Raw genomic sequence first — 21,864 nt, 5'->3', positions numbered from 1 at the left:
TAACATCTTGTGGTCTTTGAATAATGGACTTCTGCAGAGCTTTTTATTTATTTGTTTTATATTTAAGCTAAGGTTTTACCAAGATAGATTTTATATTAGTGTTAAAATATGAGCATATGACAGAGTTGGCCTTAACCTGGCTAAATTATTATTTTCACATTGAAGTAAAGTAACTATTTTGTAAAGAGTTGCTTGAATTCTTGAAGCACTATCCCAAGGTTTGGTTCTTGACTTGTTCCTCTTTTGGATTGTATATTAATGACATTGATTTAGTCTTTTTAATTCAATCAACAAATGTCCATCCACAGAGAGATGACATTTATAGGCTGGGAAATCTTTACGACTTTCATCCTTATCTCTAGTGTAGTTTTCAAAATTTGCAAGATTCGTTTAGAATGAATATATTGCTATAAAGTCACTAATATACAGTTGTTTGTTTCATCTCCTAGCATGCAATGTTTGAACTCCATGGCACATATCATTTGTTTTACTGGGTTGCACATTAAAGGTTCAAGTGTTTTGAAATGTGTTTAGATGAGATCAGTCTTTGACATTTGACTATGCCATTGAACTAATTTTATAAATAATAACGTAAGAAAGGACATACTGTGTCAGACCAATACTCCATCCAGCTCAGTATTCTATTTCTGACAGTGATGAGTGCCAGATGCTTCAGAGGGAAAGAACAGAGCAGGGCAATTATCAAGTGATCTTTCTGTTGTCCAGTCCCAGCTTCAGGCAGGCAAAGGTTTAGGGACACCCCAGGCATGGGGTTGCATCCCTGACCATCTTGGCTACTAGCCATTGATAGACCTATCCTCCATGAATTTATCTAACTTTTTTTTAATCCACTTATACTTTTGACCTTCACAACATCCCCTGGCAACGAGTTCCACAGCTTGACTGTTCATTGTGTGAAGATGCATTTCCTTATGTTAGTTTGAAACCAGCTGCCTATTAATTTCATTGGGTGACCCCTGGTTCTTGTGTTATCTGAAGGAGTAAAATACACTTTCCTATTCACTTCCCCCCGCACCATTCTCAACACTATCATATCCCTCCAATCATCTCTTTTCTAAGATTAACAGTCCCTAGTCTTTTTAATCTTTCCTCATATGGAAACTGGTCCAGACCCCTAATAATTTTTGTTGCCCTTCTCTGTACCTCTTCCAATTCTAAGATATCCTTTTTGAGATAGGGAGACCAGAACTGAACACAGTACTCAAGGTGTGAGCATACCATGGATTTATACAGTGGCATTATGCTATTTTATGGCTTATTATCCAGCCCTTTCCTAATGGTTCCTAACATTCTGTTAAGTATCAGAGGGGTAGCTGTGTTAGTCTGTATCCACAAAAACAATGAGGAGTCCAGTAGCACCTTAAAGACTAACAGATTTATTTGGGCATAAGCTTTCCTGGGTAAAAAACCACTTCTTCAGATGCATGGAGTGAAAATTACAGATACAGGCATAAGTATACTGGCACATGAAGAGAAGGGAGTTATCTTACAAGTGGAGAACCAATGATGACCAAGCCAATTCAATCAGGGTGGATGTGGTCCACTCCCAATAACTGATGAGGAGGTGTCAATACAAGAGGGGAAATTGCTTTTGTGGTGAGCCAGCCACTCCCAGTCCCTATTCAAGCCCAAATTAATGGTGTTAAGTTTGCAAATGAACTGTAGCTCTGCAATTTCTCTTTGAAGTCTGTTTTTGATGTTTTTTTGTTTCAGGATGGCTACTTTTAAATCTGTTATTGAATGTCCAGGAGATTGAAATGTTCTCCTACTGGCTTTTGTGTGTCACAGTTCCTGATGTCTGATTTGTGTCCATTTTTTCTTTTACATAGAGACTGTCCAGTTTGGCCAATGTGCATGGCAGAGAGGCATAGCTGGCACATGATGGCATATCACATTAGTAGATGTGCAGGTGAATAAGCCCCTGATTGTGTGGCTGATGTGGTTGGGTCCTCTGATGGTGTCGCTAGAGTAGATATGGGGACAGAGTAGGCAACAGGGTTTGTTACAGGGATTGGTTCCTGGGTTAGTGTTTCTGTGGTGTGGTGTGTAGTTGCTGGTGAGTATTTGCTTCGAGTTGGGGGCTGTCTGTAAGTGAGGACTGGCCTGCCTCTCAAGGTCTGTGAGAGTGAAGGATCATTTTCCAGGATAGATTGTAGATCGTTGATGATGTGCTGGAGAGGTTTTAGCTGGAGGCTGTACGTGATGGCCACTGGTGTTCTGTTATTTTCCTTGTTGGGCCTGTCTTATAGTAAGTGACTTCTGGGTACCCGTCTCGCTCTGTCAATCTGTTTCCTCACTTCCCCAGGTGGGTATTGTAATTTTAAGAATGCTTGATAGAGATCTTGCAGGTGTTTGTCTCTGTCTGAGGGATTGGAGCAAATGCAGTTGTATCTTAGGGCTTGGCTGTAGACAATGGATTGTGTGATATGTCCTGGGTGGAATTTGGAGGCATGAGGTAAGTATAGTGGTCAGTAGGTTTCCGGTATAGGGTGGTGTTTATGTGACCATCACTTATTTGCACTGTAGGGTCCAGGAAGTGGATCTCTTGTGTGGACTGGTCCAGGCTGAGGTTGATGGTGGGGTGGAAATTGTTGAAATCCAAGTGGAATTCTTCAAGGGCCTCCTTCCCGTGGGTCCATGTGATGAAGATGCCATCAATGTAGTGCAAGTAGAGGAGGGATGTGAGGGGAATGAGAGCTGAGGAAACGTTGTTCTAAGTCAGCCATGAAAATGTTGGCATACTGTGGGGCCATGCGGGTACCCATAGTGGTGCCGCTGATTTGAAGGTATAAGTTATCCCCAAATCTGAAATGGTTGTGGGTGAGGACAAAGTTACAAAGCTCAGCCACCAGGTGTGCCATGGCCCTATCAGGGATACTGTTCCTGACAGCTTGTAGTCCATCCTTGTGTGGAATATTGGTATAAAGAGCTTCTACATCCATGGTGGCCAGGATGGTGTTTTCAGGAAGATCACCAATGCATTGTAGTTTCCTCAGGAAGTCGGTGGTATCTCAAAGATAGGTAGGTAGCATAGAGTCTGAGGAGAGAGTCCAAATAGCCAGATAATCCCACTGTAAGAGTGCCAATGCCTGAGATGGGGCATCCAGGATTTCCAGATTTATGGATTTTGGGTAGCAGATAGAATACTCCCAGTCGGGGCTGTAGGGGCATGTCTGTGTAGATTTGTTCCCGTGCTGTAGCAGGGAGTTTGTTGAGCAGATGGTGTAGTTTCTTTTGGTACTCCTCAGTGGGATCGGAGGATAGTGGCCTGTAGAATGTGGTGTTGGAGAGTTTCCTGGCAGCCTCTTGTTCATAATCCGACCTGTTCATGATGACTACAGCACCTCTTTTGTTAGCCGGTTTGATTATAATGTCAGAGTTGTTTCTGAGGCTGTGGATGGTGTTGTGTTCTGTACGGCTGAGGTTATGGGGCAAGTGATGCTGTTTGTTCACAATTTCAGCCTGTGAAGGTCTGTGGAAGCACTCTGTTTAGAAGTCCAGTCTGTCATTTCGACCGTCAGGAGGAGTCCACGCAGAATTCTTCTTCTTGTAGTGTTGGTAGGAAGGTTCCTGTGGATCAGTGTGCTGTTCAGTGGCATGCTGAAAATAGTCCTTGAGTTGGAGATGATGAAAGTAGGCTTCCAGATCACTGCAGAACTGTATCAGGTGCATGGGGGTGGGGGGCAGAAAGAGAGTCCCCGAGATTCTGTTAGCTTTTTTGTCTGCCACTGCACATTGAAGAGATGGATTCAGAGAACTATTCATGATGATTCCAACTTGTTCTTGAGTGGTAACATCTAATATAGATCCCATCATTTTGTATTTATAGTTGAGATTATGTTTTCCAATGTGCATTACTTTGCACTTAACACTGAATTTCATCTGCCATTTTGTTGCCCACTCCCCCAGTTTTGAGTGAACCCTTTGTAACGCTTCACAGTCAGCTTTGAACTTAACTATCTTGAGTAACTTTGTATCATCTTCAAATTTTGCCACTTCATTGTTCACCCACTTTTCCAGATCATTTATGAATAGGTTGAACAGCACAGGTCCCCATACAGATCTGGAACTTGGGTCTAGCATTACATTACAGTACTAGCACTGTACTGTAGTTATATTTCTCTGTGGTATTTCTCACTCTACAATACATTGTTCAGCACAGAGTCTTGCAGTCCACTGGTCAACCTCTACAGGAGATTAGTTAGCTCCTCCCAATAAGGAGTAACTACAACTTTTAATTCCACATGACCAATGTTAATGTTCCACTTATAAAAATATTCTGTTCTTGTTAGTGCGGCTGCTCTCAAGTCCAATGCTTATGTTCATAGATCAGGTGGAATAAATCCAATACGTACTTATGCAACCTGAGAGCTTAAAAGCCTGATGCAAAGTTTTTAAATTAAAGGGAAGATTCCCAATTACTTCAACAGCCTTTGGATCAAGCCTTAAATGAACTACTGTGTATCGAGAGCTGGAAATTAACTTGAAACTTATCTACAGCAGATAATACAGTGATGCTAATTATATCATTTAGCATCCATATATCATTTTTCATCTTCAAAGCCTTTCCAAACTTTAAGTTGTATATTCATTTCAATATCTGATATATACATCTACATTTTTTCACAGCTGCTAATGAGTTTATCTTTTACCCGTTTCTTCTAACAGAAATGTAAACTGCTTCCATCCCAGCCTTTCCTGTATCTTTTTTTTTGTTCAGAGGTGTTGTCTAAAGTTTTAGAAAATACTCTCCAATATTTTTAAACTACTAAATGTGTTTTGAACATCAGCATTTCTAAAGCACAGATTAACAAAGTCTAAGACTCATTCATCTACATTTTCAAAGCAGTGTGGATGCCTTTAGGCACATGACTGTTGATTTTAATGAGTTGTCACACAGCTAAAATCCTTTGCAATGCTTTGAAAGTGTACGGGTTCATATAGCTTTTATCTTACATAGCAATGTCATTTAAATTGTCATTATATTTTTGTGTACTCCTTTCACGAGAATTATTAAAATTATCAACCAGAATTGAAAAATGAGACACAGGAGATGTACTTCCTTGTAGAAGATGTGGCAGATCTATTGCTTCTCTCTTCACCACACTCACTAATTTTTCAGACAGCCTGCCAATCCTTGTCTTCAAATGAACAAAGTCCTGAAAAGATTTGAGAGTCTGAATAATTATTTTTTCAAACAAAAGTTTGGTTCATTTAATTTCTTTTGGAATACTACCAGCTACATTAGCAATAGCATAATCTTAAGCACGCCTACCTCACATTGCAACAGACTGTATTTAAAAAACAAAAGTGGCACAATGTAACTCAGGCATCAAACTATGCATTATAGCTTAATAATTGGATCTTTAATAAATGACAATTGACTCTGGGTTGGGTTTGGAATGCTACCAGTCTCTTAACCTTGCTCTGTGAATAGTCTGGACCTGTAGCCCTAGTGCATTACTGGACAAAGTAACTCTAAAGTCTGCTTTTTCCTCTTGTTCGTGAATTCGATGTGGTTGGATTCATATGGGGGGGTGTATCTTATTAGGAGATGGCCATGTCCATAGAATGCTGCCTGTCATATGTGGCCTCTGAGATCTTCACTCGTCTCCTGAAGTATTACTAAGGAAATGGGGTTCTCATTAGTGGCCCATTATATGGAGGACTTCTTGTTTATTTAGCCACATGACTGAGGATATTACCAGCAGTTCCTTGGCAGGTTCAGTTTCAAGACACTGGCTGCAAGTTGAGTGTCCCATGAATGTAGTTCCTGAGAAGATAGAGGCTCTCCCAAAGACCACAGAATCTCTCAGCATCAATTTAGATATTTTTTGTTTTCAAGTCATATTGTCCACTGAACAAAGTAACCCTCTATGCAGAATTACTGCTCAAGGTATAGTGGCTGATAAGCTTATGCTGAGACAGCCTCTAAAGCAGGGCTGGCCTTACCATGAGGTGAGCTGAGGCGGCCGCCTCAGGTGCCAGACTATGTGTGTGGGGGTGGGGGCGCACCACTAGGACCCAGAGTGTAGAAAATTGTGTCTGCTGCTGGTGCATATCTATTCTCTTTGCTCTAGATGCATAGAGATGGTGGAGTACTGTGCTGGAGGAAGGAGGGCACAAGAGACAGAACAGGCACACAGGAGAAAAGATGAGAGGGAATAACCGAAAGCAACAGGAGCTGCAGGGAGAGAGGGGAGGAAGAGCCTCTTATGTACCTCTCTAGCACCCCCAGGAGCCTGGACTGATTAACACCAGCTTCTCAGGGAGCTTCCTGTTACCTGCTGCTTCCCTGAACCCACTTGAGGAAAACAGGTGGTCAACTGAAGTAGTAGGAGCCAGTTAGGCCGGTAAGAAACTGATATCTTCCCTTACTCAGGCCCTGCTACCAGCCTGCTTATTGTCCCCTTCAGTTGAGTGTTGAGAGCCACTATAGCTGGTACAGAACAGTAGTCATGACTGAAAGAAGAAAAACACCCTTCTGGGGCAGCATTCAGAAAAAGCAAGCAAGCAAAGGAAGCTTTTCTATCTAAGCAGGAAGGAGCTCTCCTGAGATAGACACAAATGTCACGGTGAGCCTTCTGGCCCCAGTGAGGATGTGAGTGGTGAGAAGATGCCTGATCTTCCAGTTAGTCAGAGTGTAGGTGACCTGGCAGCTACTGCAGCATCCATATCTCCATCTCATATGGATGTAACTATGCAAATTCCTGAAGAAAAGTGTAGATCAGAGAAGAGTGTGGTGGAGGCGCAAGAAACAGCTGCTGCTGAGTTTAGTTCCTTAAGTCTAGATGATCCAGGACTGTGCACCCACTTGAGCAGTAGCCTGAGGGACTTCCTTGTACTGCATGGGCCACAGCAAGTGAAAAACTTCATGTTTCCCAAAGACAATGAAAATAGAAGTTTCCATCCAACACATTACTGGTGTGAAATCCCCAATGGTGACAAAGCGGAGAGGCCATGGCTTAAGTATTCAAAAACCCAGAATGCTGCTTACTGTTTTTGTTGCAAATTCTTCCAGTCTAATATTCCAGCCACATTGGGTTCTACAGGAACAAAGGACTGGAAAAATCTGGCTAGAAATCTGGCATGCCATGAGAAGGCAGCAAATCACCAGAGAGCATTCCATAAGTGGAAAGAGCTTGAGATGAGACTAAGGTTAAAGGCCACCATAGATGATCAGCATCAAGAGAAGATTGCATCAGAGTCTCTTTACTGGCAAAATATTCTGAAAAGGCTCATTGTCATTGTGAGAATGCTTGCTACCCAAAACCTAGCACTGCGTGGCACTTCAGATCAGCTGTATGTGCCAAACAATGGAAACTTCCTTAAAATTGTGGAGCTGATGGCTGAGTTTATGCTGTACTCCAGGAACATTTAAGAAGAGTCACCACCCAAGAAATGTACACACACCACTACCTTGGAAAAACAGTTCAAAATGAGATCATACAGTTACTGGCAACAAAAGTCAAACAGAAGTTTGTGGCAGATCTGAAGTCAGCAAGATATTACTCTGTTATTCTGGACTGCACACCTGACATCAGCCATGCAGAACAAGTGATTTTAATGGTGCATTTTGTAACAACAACAGAACCTAGTGAAAATTTCCCTGCAATGGTGACTGTCAGAGAGCATTTTCTAGAATTTATTGACATTGATGATACTACAGGAGCTGGTATGACAAATGTGCTTCTTAAAAAGCTGGAAGATACAGGAATTGCGATAGCTGGCATGAGAGGTCTGGGCTACAATAATGGTGACAACATGAGAGGAAAGACCAGAGGAGTGCAGACACGGATCCGAGAATTAAACCCTTGAGATTTTTTTGTCCCATGCAGTTCTCATTCATTGAACTTGGTGGTCAGTGATGCAGCATCAGCTTCTAGTGAGGCTGCTGAATTTTTTAAATGTAATTCAAAGCATCTATATATTTTTCTCTGCATCAACTCATCAATGGCAAATTTTGAAGCAAAATCTGGGAACATCCTCTCTGATACTGAAACCACTGAGTGCCACATGATGGGAAAGTCAAAACGGAGGCAATAAAGCCTATAAAATACCAAATTGGGAAGATAGATGATGCCATAGTTGCCATTATGGAGGATAATGCTATGACAGGAACTGTTCGAGGGAGAACAGTGGCAGAGGGAAACGGAATCACCAGAAACATACATAACTTCAAATTTCTGCGTGGCTTAGTGTCGTGGCATAACATACTGTTTGAAATAAATGTAAGCAAGAGACTCCAAGATGTTGACCTTGATATATGTGGAGCAATGGAACAACTGGACAAAGCAAAGTCATACCTACAGTCTTACTGGTCAGATGAGGGATTTCAAAACATTCTGAAGAGTGTACAGAAGTTGGCAGAGGAACTTCACACTGAAGCTATTTTCCCACCCATTCAAGAATACAAGAGTCACTGAAGAAGACATTTTGATTACGAGGCATAATCCCATAAGAGACCCCAAACAACAATTCAAAGTTGAATTCTTTTACCAGGTGTTAGATTGTGCAATACAGTCAGTTGAAGAATGTTTCATGAAGCTCAAGGAACACAGCAGTATATTTGGGATGTTGTATGATATTCCAAAAACTCCTCTCTATACCTGAAGAAGACCTACACCAGCAATGCAGGGCACTAGAGACAGTGTTGACACATGATGACATGCGCGATATTAATGAGAGTAATTTAGGTGATAAACTGAAAGCCCTTTCAAGATACATTTCAGCTGGATCAACTGTTCTGAAATATATGTGCACTAATAAGATGACCACCCTCTTTCCAAATGTTTTTGTTGCTCTGCGCATACTTCTAACACTTCCTGTAACAGTTGCCAGTGGAGAATGCAGCTTCTCCAAGCTGAAGTTAATAAAAACACATCTACGCTCCACAACGACACAGGACAGGCTGGTCGGCCTTGCAACCATCTCAGTAGAGCATGAGCTGGCCCAGATTGTGGACCTTCAGGAAGCAGTTCAAATCTTTGCAACCAAGAAGGCATGGAAAGCACCACTTTGATTATTCAAACAGATAAAAATGCCAGTGTTTACTATGCAGACAAGAAAAGTTACATTTGCTGTTCAGGCGTTTGAAAGTTAAGTGTTACTTAAAAATTTTGAACAAGGCATTTTAAGTTGTTAGTTCTCCTTTATTGGGGTAGGTAGCAGAGCAGTATCATGAGAGGAGTAGAACAGGAAGAAGGCAGAATTGAGACCTTTCAAAGTTTTGACCAAAGCGAGGGGGCATGGGGGCATCAGTTGAGCTCCCCGCCTCAGGTGCCAAAATGTTGTGGGCCGGCCCTGCACTAAAGATCTTTGGCCTCCTCACCTTTGCTTCTGGAGTGACACTTGAATCTACCGTCTGTCACCAGCTCTACAGTGACATGACAAATGAGTTCAGATACTCAAGATCTCTCTGATCTGAGCAGTGATATGAATGTGCTGGTGAGTGCATGTCACTCCAACAGAGATGTGGCAATTTCCTGGCACAACAGTAACACTGGACTGCAGTCTGCAGGCCTGTTTAGGCCTTGGGGCTAGATGAACCTGTTTAGGTCTTGTACAGTTAAGGCACATTATTATACAAGTATTGAAGGGAAGAGGCCAGTGATGATAAAGGTCATTCTATCACTTCCTCATCCCCTTTCATCCATTGTCAGGACTTATTGGCCGGAGGGTTAATTTGTTTAATTTGAATTAAATAAACATGTGGTCTATTGGTCTTAGAAACATACCAGTTCAATGTCTGCTTAAGATCATTCTGGGTCTTACATATTTTTTACTTTTGTGCATATCTTGTTTTCACCTCATTCCCTTTCATTTTAATTGACCTATAAAGGCAGTTATAAAGTGATTATGTCACTTGCAGAATCCGTTTCAGTTCAGAAAGAAATTTGTCTCATTCTCCTATTAATGGATGTCATCCTTAATAAAATATAATAAACTGTACAAGGTATTCCAAGAGAAATGTCAAAATATGACTAAACTCTGAATCATTTATTTCAAGGGAACAATAGAGTGTATTTAAAAAGGTGATTGGAATTGTATAATCCGATCTTGATTTATGAGCAGGTCTGTATTTGAATTTTATTTGATGCCAGGACTGAAAGCTGTTATTTGCTAATATTTGCATAAAACTGACACTTTAAATTAAAATACATTTATTGAAAACATTAATTTATGATTTCGCTTTAAATTATGGAACATAAGGGGAAAATAAATGTTTAAAATAGTAAAGATTCTGTCTTGTTTATCAGACAGAGATTCCCATTTATGTCTAACATGATGTGTCACGTAGTGAATCCTTTAGGTGATTACATAGCCAGGTGACAAGACAAATTTCAATAAAATTTTTCAAAACTAGGGGCCTAAAATTAGGCTCCTATATTCATATTTTGGGCATATAAATAGAAGATTTACTATGTACTTGTACACGCAGGTTTGAAAACATTGCCTTAAATCATTTAAAATAGTAAAGAAATCAAAATTATTTTTTAAATCCTTTGTAGCAACAATATCTAAACATTATATAAATATTTAATTAAAGATTTTAAACTCCCACTTCCTTGAACTTAAGCTTTGTTGTTTGAATGAAGCTCTCTTTTTAAGATGGGGGGAAACTATTTCTGGCAGTAAAAAATAAAAAATTAAAACATACTATAGGATCTTACTCCATTTATTTTCAATTTCCATTCTGAGAGTTTGAATAGAGGCCCTTAAAGGTATCCTAACATATTTTAATGAATTGTAATTGTGTTTTTAATCTAGCTAGTCTTTTCCACACCAAAAGATTCCAAACCATTGGACAGACTCATACTGGATCCATGCAGCTGCTTCTGGAGCAGGAAGACAGTAATCCAGGCAGAGATCCAGAAAAGAAACGGCAATACAGGAGGAGGGGAAAAATTTGGCCAAGGACAAACGGGTAAATACTTGCTCTTACAAAAAGCACAACAAGCTCTTTAATGTCCACAGAGAAGACAGGATCTCATTTTTAAGGTCTCATTTGAAAGACCAGACAGTAAAGGGAATGGAATTCAATTTAATCTACCTCAGCAGGAAGAAAAGCTCTGTCGCACCTGCCATCCCAGGGAGTTTTTCATACCATATGATAAGATTACTAAAACGTCCCCTCTAGCTATTACACAAATTGAAAAACTAACAAGTCATTTGGGTGATTCCACATAAAGTGAGCCAGTCATGAACACATGAAGCTACACAACCTGCAATCAAACCATCATCCTTCTAGAACGATGACTGACAGTTTACTGACTGGGGCTGCAAGAACAATAGTAGAATTATTTGGTGTAATTTGAGAAACCATAATAGTGATTTTTGGTAATGTGATTTTAGGAAGCAATACACTAAGGACACCAAGAAAACAATCAGTGTATTAACTTAGTGTACAAAATGCAATTGGTTCTTCAGACCTGTCATCACTAGAACAAATAGGAGAGGTAAACCAGAGTATTGTAAATAGTTGTATGTTGATAAGTGTTCAAATAAAAAGAAACAAGAATACAAATCCTACATTCAAATTGAACCCAGATTATTTTGGTTTTGTTATGAAATAGCTCAAGATTGTGATTTTACAGACTTAGCAACACCACTTCTATAGGCAATTGAATCAATTAAAGTAAAAACCAGTGATGCATTCATTTTCAAACATCTTGTATTATATCCATTTTATTATTTGGGAGCCAGATGGTTTACTGGAAATGACCAACCTTTCCCTCATCTGGATTGCTAATATCATCACTGGCATCCTTACCAGAACAAGTCGGATATTATTTTTATTTATATTTGAGCTGTAGAACACAGTATTTAATGTCCAGTGTTCGGAGTTACCATTTGTACAATATACCAAGTCTCCTGAGGGAGAAGCATTACTAGAGATAAGAGATGTTTTCATCGATAATGTCTCAGTTGTATAGCAATGTACTGCAGGTACTGTAGCAGTATAACCTGCTACCACTGCGGGACTCCTGGTATGGCTGTATCTGTTCTGGCCATTGGAGAATGCAGTACATTTGACTCCTATTAAGGAACTCCTAGCCCTGCAGATACACAGAGTTCAGGCAGCAGAGGAAGGAGACAGCAAAGGGTCTATGAGGCTATTTCAGATCACATGTATGTTCTTCCTATTGCCTCCCCTTCAATTTTCTAGACCCAGGAACACGAGAGTAAGGACTTTTGAGCCAGGTAGTCATGGATGTCAGGTAGGAAGGAGAAGAGTTATGAGAATGAGTTTTCTGAATCTGCACCACTCTTCTTTGGCCATGGCTTTAAAAGCCACAATCTGCCCTACAGTGTTAGGACTGATGGTTGGTATCTTCTTTTCTGGACAGAAGACCTGAAAGAAGCATTTTTTTCCTGTTCCCACTGTTTCATCTCCTCATACTTCCTTCAGAGAAGAGAAATAAATAGGCAGTTTCCTCAAGAAGTGTAAAGAGAATACAATTGTAAGCTTCAATGCAGCCCCTAAAAAGTTCTGAAATAACATCATGATACCACAGGACAAAGACATTCAATTTGAATTAAATATATCCAGCATTTTAAACTTCAGATTGTAAAATAAAGAATAAACCCAGCAGCTATTTTACATATCTACAGCCAATTATTTTGAAAACCATCATTCATGTTTACCAAAAATTACCAAGATTACTAAAATGTTATAAAGAGAAAGTGACACTGATCCTTCAAACATTTACACATGCATACTACAAGGCAGTTGAACTCCAGTGCAAGTGGGAGTGGACCTAGGTACAGGTACTTTTAAACAATGGAGCTAGATTCAGTCAATACAAATCAACAGCACTCCACTGACTTCAGTGAAGTCAATGCTGATTTTCCCCCACTATAGATTTTGGCTCTAGGTGTAAAAATCTCAAGCTCCTTGCACGCCTATTCCTTCATTCTTAAGAGTGCAGAATGATAAAGGGCTGAGATGCAGGTGAAGAAGGGTATATCTAAGGGGACACAGTCTTCAGTGCAGGCTTGAGGTTCTCATCGACACATTCCCCTCTTGGGCCTTACTCTTTGCTACTAGACAGCAGTAACTTGGCAACCATATAGCAGCAATGCTGAATCAGGTTCTTTTGAGAGTCTACTTCTGCTTTTTATTTTTTACACTGCACTTATAGTCATCACACCCCATGGTTGCATTGTGAGGGACCATATAGTAGAACCTCAGAGCTACGAACACCAGAGTTACGGACTGACTGGTCGACCAGACACCATGTGAAACTGGAAGTGACCAATCAGGCAGCAGCCAACAGACACACACAGAAACAAATACTGTACTATGCCTGTCTTGCATCTTAAAGGTAGGCACATCTAGGCTGCCTGTCCCCATCCCTCCCTCACCCTTACACCCACACACGGGGCAGCCACTTACCGCAAGATGCTGGGGCTGCCAGCCCAAGGCAGCCAGAGCCAGCAGATGAGGAGCAGCGCTGGGGGGGCTGTGCCGCTTTCACAACCCCCACACAAGCTTGCAACATCATGCCACATACCAGGGAACTCAGCTGCTTAAACCTGGCCTGGAGTGTTAGCTGCTGGATCTGGAAAATTTCAGAGTTATGGACAACCTCCATTCACGAGGTGTCCTTAACTCTGAGGTTCTACTGTACTTTAAATGAGAACTTCCTTTTCAAAAATGTTTTATTACAGGGTATGCCAGTATAAACAAAAATATGGGGCCACTGTGTCAGTGATTTATTAAAGTGTATTGATCATTACATAAATCCACAGCTCCTTTTGCTATCTGTCAGCTACTATTATCCTTGAGCATATTTTGGAATGTGGGTGGGACCCATAAGCCTCTAAGGCTAAATCATGGTAATCTAAAAGGCCACGTGATATGGAATGGGTCAGATAAAGAGAACCCCTCTATTCAGCACTGGTGAGGCCACATCTGGAGTACTGTGTCCAGTTTTGGGCCCCTCACTATAGAAAGGATGTGGACAAATTGGAGAGAGTCCAGTGGAGGGCAATGAAAATGATTAGGGGCCTGGAGCACAAGACTTACGGGGAGAGACTGAGGGAATTGGGCTCATTTAGCCTGCAGAAGAGAAGGGTGAGGGGGGGATTTGATAGCAGTCTTCCACTACCTGAGGGGGCGGGGGTCCAAAGAGGAGGGAGCTCAGCTGTTCTCAGTGGCAGCAGATGACAGAACAAGAAGCAATGGTCTCAAGTTGCAGTGGGGGAGGTTTAGGTTGGATATTAGGAAAAACTATTTCACTAGGAGGGTGGTGAAGCACTGGAAGGGGTTACCTAGGGAAATGGTGGAATCTCCATTCTTAGAGGTTTTTAAGGCCCAGCTTGACAAAGCCCTGGCTGAGAAGATTTAGTTGAGGTTGGTCCTGCTTTGAGCAGGGGATTGGACTAGATGACCTCCTGAGGTCTCTTCCAACAGTAATCTTCTATGATTCTATGAACACCAGACTGAGTGAAAACAATGAGGATTCCAGTGGCACCTTAAAGACTAACAGATTTATTTGAGCATAAACTTTCGTGGGTAAAAAACCCACTTCCTCACATGCATGGAGTGAAAATTACAGATACAGACATAAATATATATTGGCACATGAAGAGAAGGGAGTTATCTTACAAGTGGAGAACCAATGTTGAAGACCAATTTAGTCAGGGTGGATGTAGTCCACTCCCAATAATTGATGAGGAGGTGTCAATACCAAGAGAGGGAAAATTCCTTTTGTAGTGAGCCGCCATTCCTAGTACCTATTCAAGCCAAAATTGATGGCCTGAGTGACACATCCTTGGCCATTCCTCACTGTCCTGTTCCAGACAACTTAGTGGATTGTGTGAGGTTTATTACGGCCACACTTTTAACAAAGGAGTGCTGTACAGTGCATTTTCCCCAAAATTAGGGACTATGTTCAGTTACTCAGAGTGCCTGATCTCTACTGGCCATTACTGGAAGGAAGATGCATGTATGACTACAGGAAAAATCTGCCTCTATGGCAGCTTTGATTCCCCCATCTTACGCACCCCCAGCTCCTGCCTCATATGTATCTCCACATTTACTTCCATACATGTGCAGTAATTACTATTTTTATTTTAAAAGTAGCTGCTCCCCTCCTCAGTTTGGTGTCCCAAACTAGGTGTAAGGTGTCTAACTACTCTTTTGCCATACTATACTTCTCTCACTCCATGGAACAAACTCCAATTATGTAAAGAAAAGGTGTGAGCATGAAGAACTGCAGTAATTTATCCAGGTAGAACAAAACTTTCACATCTGTTATGCCTGCTTGCACATCTACTGTGGCACACTAATCCCCTATGTTCTCCATTCTGCTGTGTTCAGACTGATGTAGGATCAGATCTAAAATATAATGGTGGGTAGTCTTTTCTTTATGTGCAGTATCTGGATATTTAAGTTTTGCACTGTCTTTATATAACCTTGAGAGTATGCAAAATTCTGTTTTTCCTTATTTTTATGAAGATATTTTGTTCTTGGTAAGAGCTCAGCTGATGTTTATTCAGCTGTCAGAACTGTCATGGCATATATATTAAAAGAGAATCACCATGAGACCTCATTTTAAAAAATATTTTAAAATTTCCACTACAATGCCAGTGTTGATACATGAATCAAGTAAAAAAATACATTGTCACTTTTAATAAAGTTGTATTTGCAATTGGTACTCTCTGTAATAATCTGGTGTGTAAAAGCCTCATATATTCTCTCATTTTAAAAAAATGTCTCCAAGTGGTGTAAAGAAAATGTATTGTAATCATTAGGGAAAGTGTGAAAGGATCTTGTGGGGATCCTGATATTTTTAGGTACTCAGTAAAAGATAAAACATTACTAAATGGTTATCAAAAAATTATGATGACCTTTAGATAAACCGGCCAGAGTAAATTTTAAGAACTGAAGAGTACCAGATATACTTGTTCATTAGCCTGTTCGTTTATAAGCGGACCCCCCAAAATGGATAGGTAAAAATGGCAAAAACTGTCTGTCTGACCCTTTCATAAGCCGACCCTATATTTCAGGGGTTGGAAAACTTTGGCTCCCAGCCAGTCAGGGTAAGGTGCTGGCGGGTTGGGACATTTTGTTTACTTGGAGTGTCTGCCGGCATGGAGCCCCTCAGCTCTCTGTGCCACGGTTCACTGTTCCCAGCCAATGGGAGCTGCAGGAATGGGGAACCGCGGTCACAGGGAGCTGAGGGGCTCCATGCCGGCAGACACTCCAAGTTAACAAAACAACAATGTATTAGATATTCAATTCAATGATTCCATAGAGTTTAAAATCATCAAATTTTGGTGTAGACCCGTTTATAAGCTGACCACCGCTCTTTGATGCATCACTTTTTTACCAAAAATATTCGGCTTATGAACGAGTATATATGGTAATTGTTTTCTATATGAATTTAAAATAGAAGTGCAAAATAGTAAATAAGTATATGCAGGATAAAGAAAGTGATCTAAGAGCACATGTGAAAAATTATTTCTGAAAAATTAGATTCTTTCTGCACTTGGAAAATAAAGAATTTGCTCACCAGAATTACTTCAGTGTATACACAACGGGCTGAAGTCCAAAAGATTCAGATAATGAGTAACTAACTTTCTTTAGGTACTGAGTAAAAATTTCAAAAGCACTTAAGTGAAAGTCAAGGGGACTTAACCTCCTAAATCACTTAGGTGCTTTGGAAAATGCCCTGTATATTTAAATAGATAGGGAAGAATTTTTAAGAGCTCAGCATCCACATCTGGGGCTATATTTTCAAAACAGCTCAACATCCATTTAGGCACCAGAGTAAGCTGGCAAATTTTCAAGAGTTCAGCGTATTGGGTGCTGAGCCCTTCTGAAAATCTGGCAAAAGTGTCACAATGGGACACTTTGCTGGGTGCTGAAATATTTTGAAAATCTGGCCACAACATGAGTCCTCAGAGAGTGCCAGAAGGAGAAACTTTTCAGCCTTCAAAGTTTAGATCTGGACAGCTACTGAGTTTTTTTCTGATTGGCTGCAGTGTGTTCCATTCCAACCCGGAGATTTAGGGAGAGAAGATGGGCACCTGAGACATTGGAAAGCAAGAGATAAGTGGTGGAGAATAGGCCAAGGTTAGCAGCAACTGGAAGGGGCAGGGATAGATGGGTGAACAGTGGACAGAGATACTTTATATTTCAACTTGGCAGAATTAGATTTTTTTATAATTTCAATGTATAATATTGATGTTTTTAAGCATTTTTTTATTTTTATCAATTTCCATTTTCACAGTTGCAGGAAACTATGAGGGGATCAGGCAAAGGAGGGGCCAGACAATAATTAGGTACAGGAGACACAGATTCAAAAAGTTAAAGCTTTATAACTGTAAAAAAACTTCAAACAATGTGTCAATTTTATCCTTAAATTAAATTCTAATAGAAATGCTGCTTGACAATTTCTCACTTTGCCAGTCTGTACATTTCTATTATTATGGATGGAAATATATTTCCCTCAGTTGTGTGGGTGCACAGTGAAATATATCTTTATCGACATTCACTAATAAAAATCTAAGCCTTCCAAGCCTATTTATATATACACTAAAAAATTAGGAACTAATAGTGACTAGTTAGGGGGACATTGGGGACAGGTTCACTAAAAAGATGATATTTTCCAACCATCAATTCCATCACTTCATTAATATGTTGTATCCCTTTTCCATACCCTTTGTCATTTTACATTGTAAGAACTTCAGGGCAGGGACTGTCTTCCTGTTTGATTGTATAGGGCCACAATAAGACCCTACTTCAGACTGGGGGCTTTGGATAAGGTGACCAGACAGCAAGTGTGAAAAATCGGGATGGGGGTAATAGGAGCCTATATAAGAAAAAGACCCAAACATCGGGACTTTCCCTATAAAATTAGGACATCTGGTCACCCTAGCTTTGGATGCTACCCCAACAGAAATGCTAATGATAAACTGGATATTTGCCACCGCAGTAAAAACAGGCTGCAATACTGTATTAAATCAAAGTTGGAGAAAGAGTAAAAGGAAAGAAACCCCTTGCAGTAATATCTATAATATATCTGCAATATATACTGCTTCCAATATACTACTGAATTCTTTAAGACTGACAACAAATTTAGCCTCCCAAGTCCTGTAATACGGATGAGCTATTTTCAAATGCCAGCCAGTTACTGTTAGACAATGGAAGATTTCTTATTGTCATGGATAAGCGCTTTCAGAAAAATAATATCTGTCCAAATCAATTTGAAATACAAGGAGGCTAGAACTTTATACTTCAGAAGTATGAGTGACATTGGAAGACTAGGTGCCAGCTAATGCTAAGGCCCCTAGGTCTCAACTGGACGCTGACATATGCATAGCTGGAACCAGTCTGGCTCGCCTGTGTGTTAGTATTGTTAAAATAGGTATTAGAGTTATAAAAATGTGTTTAGACTTTATGAAATGCTTGTAAATTGCTGCATGCATTAATCTTATAATAATAATCTTATAATCTTCCCATGTTATAAGGTAAAACTTAAATGATTGCTCTGTAATGTAAAATCACCAGACAGGAGAGAAGCATTAGCAAGTGTGAAATACTAGTTTCCAGCAGGCGGTGTTATCACTTGCCCAACAAAAGGAGGCCCACCAACACCAGATAAACCATGGTGGAGCATCAAAAGACAAAAGGTTTAGTGGATTGCTCCCTCTACCCTGCAACTGAATTCCTCCCAATAGCTGAATTTTAAATGCCAAGCAGAAGAAGGAAAGAAATGAGGAACTATATCTTTTATGCTGCTTAGACTCGGAGGGGCAAGGTTTACTTAGACCATGTCTACACTACCAGTCATGTCAGCGAAACATATGTATCTCAGAGGTATGAAAAAACCCACACCCTTGAGCAACATAAGTTACACTGGCATAAGTGGCATTGTTCACAAAACTACGTTGGCGGGAGAGCTTCTCCTACTGACGGGTACTGCCACTCATTGGGTATAGTTTAATTATGCCAACAGGCGAGCTCTCTCCCATTGGCATAGAGCAGCTACATGAGAGATTTTACAGAGGTGTAGCTGCATCGGTACAGCTCTCTAAGCATAAACAAAAGATCCCCAATGCGAGGCCTGGGTAAATCCTAAAGGACTTATAGAGTTTAGCTATTAGAGAAGCTCCAATTACTTTTTAAAACTTAAAATTGAAATTCATTTGTGTGTATAGGTTTCCCTGCTTTAATCTTGTAAATAACTCATGTCCTTTTCCTAGCTAAGAAATATTTTGATGGTTTATTATAGGATTAGCTACAAGCATTGTCTTTGGTGTGAGATCTAAGGTGCAATTGACCTGGTGTAAGTGATTGGTCATTTGGAACTGGTAGTAAACTGAATATTCTTGTGATTTTTGGTGGAACCATCTATCACAGAGGCAAGCTTACTTGGGTGGCAAAATAGATTGAAGTACCCAGGGCACTGCCTATGACTCCATATTAAGGCTGTTTAGTGTCTGAGGAGTTTACACTTGATAATTGCTTGGTGAAATCTTAACAATCTGCCCCAAGATTGGTACCTGGGCTTTTGAGCCATTGTAGGACAGCTTGACAATGACAATTTTGTAGCTAATGCTCCAGCATTGCTCATCATCTGTCTATAGTTTTATTTTAGTTTGCTTTAAGAGCACAAAATGAAAGGACCCATACCCAGGTGAGCTTGGGAGGCAACTTTTCATTATATATGTTGATATCCCCTTCTGTATCATGTCATTCTTTACTAGCTTCTGTAACTGAAGTGCTAAGTTGGTCTCCTGTTGTCAGCAACGACAGTGGCATTCCAATAAAGACTTCTGACAAGTAAATTGGGTTATTTAGCAATTAATAACTAGAATTGAAACATCAACAAGGGTAAAACATGAAAAAAATGATTGATTTGCTCCTCAGTGGAACAGTTACTCTTTTGGATTGTTGTGCTCCTGTGAAGCAGAACCATTGCACTGCTGTGAAGATCCTGTTGAGGTTGATCTATTTTTTTATTGCCCCATGAATAGTTTCAGGCAGGCCAGTCCCTTCAGTAATTTTCTCCAAGTCCTGTTATGTTTAAGAATGGAGTTGCAAAAGTGCCGTAAACAATATTAAAGCTAGCAGAGGAAATGTCTTCCATCAGTGAGCTAATGCTAACAAAATGCATGGACTCTCTTATATAAGCTCCGATTGTCTTGATGGACATGTGCATTGTAGGACTTTCTCCCATCTCCAGCTAGTCTGTCTTAGGTTAACCACTAGATGCAAAGTAAGACCTGGCCCAAACCTTCCCCTTTTTCTCAAACTGAATTTGAAGCCTTTCTGAGGTTCACAAAGGGTCATAGGGCCCCCAGCTTACACTTGGGCACGGGGTTGGGGTTGGGGGGGGGAGGGAAGAGATGAAGAAAGCGCAGAATGCAGTACCCACAGTGCAGCTCCCTGTATGCAGAGGAGCAGAATGCAGGCAGCACAGATCTGTCGGGGCTCTGTGATCCAGCACACAAGTGTGTTTTAGAGGATGTAAAAGACACATTGGGGGGTATGTCAGAGGCATGGGAAGGGAAAGAAAGGCTCTGCTATGCCCAATTCTCACTGATGTCATAAATTAAAGCTGATGCCCCTGCAGCTCCAAGTTGCACTGGGCTAAGAATCAGGAACCCATGGCTGGCTGCCCAGCAGACCTTTCCCCTACACCCAAGCAGAGCTCATTCACAGTGCAGAATCAAGCCCAATAGTTCCTAATTGCTACAACTTACTGTAACCCCGAGCTGGAGTTTGCCAGCTTCTGGAGCTATCAACTGAAGCTCCAGGGGGTCGTATGCAAGGGACCACCAGAGTCCTCTGACACTCTGTCCCAACATGCTTGGAGTCAAGGGTGGGGACGGAATGGAGTAGAAACTAGGAGGCTTCTGCATGGGGTGATCTAGACAAGCATTTGCTCAGGCCAGCTCTGTGCAGGGGGAGAAAGGATGCTCACCCTATGGACTCTGGCATCCGGTTTGGCCAGGGAGTCACAGAAAAGAGGAGCAGGGTGGCAGGGTCTGGGGGAAAAAGAGGAGAACCAAGGGGTGGGACTACAGTACTCTTGTGGGGGTCTCCAAAGTACTGTGGGTCTATGCAGTAATCCGCCACTGGTCAGGTAATTCCAGCCCTATCAAGACCAGAGAGTAGCCATCACATGGTAGGATCTCTAAGAGCCAGCCAAGACCACCACACGACTCCAGCCCAAGGAAACAGGAGAAGACCCTGCCCCATGCAGAGGTGAAGATGCTGTAATAATGCCCCCCCCTCCTTTTTTTTTAAGCCAGCCAACATTCACATTGCTGCAGCACTCATGTCCTGACTCAAGGAGGAAGCTGGGAAATGTATTGATATTTTAGAACCGATTAGTTCACCCTAACTCTTTCCTTCCCCAGGTCCTATCTTCCTGCTCCTGCTAATGCCCCCTTTCTCACATTGTTATTTTTGTCAGTGTTTCTTTGCTGGAATTTGTGTGTTCTTTATTGTTTGTATACTGGGTTTTATACTTCTTGCCAGCAGTGGTAGCATGAGTAATTTTCCTAAGGGACAATACTCCTTGTGTCCTAGGCACAGCAAGGAGTCACATTGGGTGGAGCCACTAGGTGTTGCACCAAAAAAAAAAAAATATCCAGGACCCAACCCATGCCAGGAGAGGGGAGAAGACTCTCCAACTAGCAAGCTTCATGGAGAATGCTTAAACCACACCTTCGGGGAGGGCTACATTAACAGTTCAATTTAGGTAATTAAATGTAGGTATTTCTTTGGCCAAAAAACATCTCTAACTTTAAAAAAAAAATCCTGACTGAAGATCTATGCCTTTCTTCAAACTTATAAAATAGCCATGCTGCTAAATTACC

At 40.9% G+C, this 21,864-nt stretch overlaps 1 long non-coding RNA gene across 1 annotated transcript in view; it reads right to left on the bottom strand.

The window, feature by feature from the left end:
• Window positions 1-1,262: 1,262 nt before the first annotated feature.
• The window catches only part of LOC122172430 (uncharacterized), a 79,382-nt gene continuing 58,780 nt past the window's right edge, over window positions 1,263-21,864 (bottom strand). The window contains exon 3 of the long non-coding RNA XR_006172764.2: window positions 1,263-5,180. This is a non-coding gene — a long non-coding RNA (uncharacterized LOC122172430). The remainder of the gene's footprint in view (window positions 5,181-21,864) is intronic.

The sequence above is a fragment of the Chrysemys picta genome, chromosome 1 (genome assembly GCF_011386835.1).
Source record: "Chrysemys picta bellii isolate R12L10 chromosome 1, ASM1138683v2, whole genome shotgun sequence".
NCBI classification, from domain to species: Eukaryota; Metazoa; Chordata; order Testudines; family Emydidae; genus Chrysemys; species Chrysemys picta.
This window is presented reverse-complemented; position numbering and strand designations above follow the sequence as displayed.